The sequence below is a fragment of the Echinops telfairi genome, unplaced genomic scaffold (genome assembly GCF_000313985.2).
Source record: "Echinops telfairi isolate 266 unplaced genomic scaffold, ASM31398v2 ScPeMD7_7469;HRSCAF=8507_1, whole genome shotgun sequence".
NCBI classification, from domain to species: Eukaryota; Metazoa; Chordata; class Mammalia; order Afrosoricida; family Tenrecidae; genus Echinops; species Echinops telfairi.
In genome coordinates, this window is record NW_022111373.1 from 58,697,896 (window position 1) to 58,699,098 (window position 1,203).

The 1,203-nt window shown below is 43.6% G+C and overlaps 1 non-coding gene across 1 annotated transcript; it reads right to left on the bottom strand.

Annotated features, from left to right (window-relative positions):
• Positions 1-971: 971 nt before the first annotated feature.
• Positions 972-1,100, bottom strand: LOC115873867. Its single transcript, XR_004048644.1, has one exon. It is a non-coding gene; the product is annotated as a small nucleolar RNA SNORA16B/SNORA16A family (small nucleolar RNA).
• Positions 1,101-1,203: the final 103 nt, after the last annotated feature.

The window sequence follows — 1,203 nt, forward strand, 5'->3', positions numbered from 1 at the left end:
TGAGCCCTTGATAATTTATAAATTGTTTACATAATTTATAAATTATTATTTTTTCATGTCTCACTGACTGATGTCTCCCTTCACCCACTTTTCTATTGTCTGTCCTTTTGGGAGGGGGTTATATGTAGATCATTGTGATAGGTTCCCCCTTTCTCCTCCCACCTTCCCCTTCCCCTCCTAATATGGCTACTCTCAATGTTGGTCCTAAGGGGTTTATCTATCCTGGATTCCTTGTGTTGCAAGCTCTTATCTATACCCATGTACATACACTGGTCTTGCCGACTTAAACATTTTTGCCCACTCCACAAGTCTTCTATTTATTAAGCCAGGTACATTTAAAATTTTTTCTGCTGCATACAAAACAGCCTGCTTGAAGTTCTTTCTTCCCATCGTGCTTCAAGGCTCAAAACTCTAGATCTTTTGTGCTTCACATTTGAAGGCTATTTTACTAGCCAGATCTACTTTTAAAAAGCACAGCTACATCTTCAGATTTCTTTAACAGCCAGGAAAAGCAAGGACATCCAAGTCCCAAGGCTCCTGGTTCCACTCCCAGTCACAATTTTCCTCCCTGGAGATCACCAGTCTCTGGTATCCTGGGAGCTTCAGCACAGCTCTGATGAGAACAGCACACAATAGTCCAGGATGGCCTGACTTGACTGCTCTCAGTAACTAAGACTGGAGGCCAGGCACTGTATTTTTAAGGACACCTGGATCAAACAAACGTTTCAGCTTTCAACACCAGGTGACCTTTACTGTGTGCTTCATCTTCAGTTCTAATTAAGTTTCAGGCCAGTGACACTGCCAACAGCTTCCTGATGTACCCCTGGCCTGGTCTTGGCAAGGGACTTTCCCCAGCCCTCAGTGTGCTTACTGTACATGCAAGCCATCGTCAGCATTGGTGCTGGTTTCAGAAAGCATGCCAATTTTAATAAAGGACTCACTCCGAATATTTAATGGCTGACATGATAAGGGAATGTCTCTCCTGAAATGTTGCAGATCAGTTACAGCAAACTGAACCGCGACCATCAAGGAAAAACTGTGGGCTCTTTGTTGACTACAGCAGCTGTGTGGAAGCAACTGCAGCTTTGATAAGGACCACAGTCTAGTCGATTTGTAAGGTAGAATTAGCATCATGATAGTGGGAGGGAGGAAGCATTAAAGAACTAGATCAGTGGTTCTCAACCTTCCTAATGCTGTGACCCT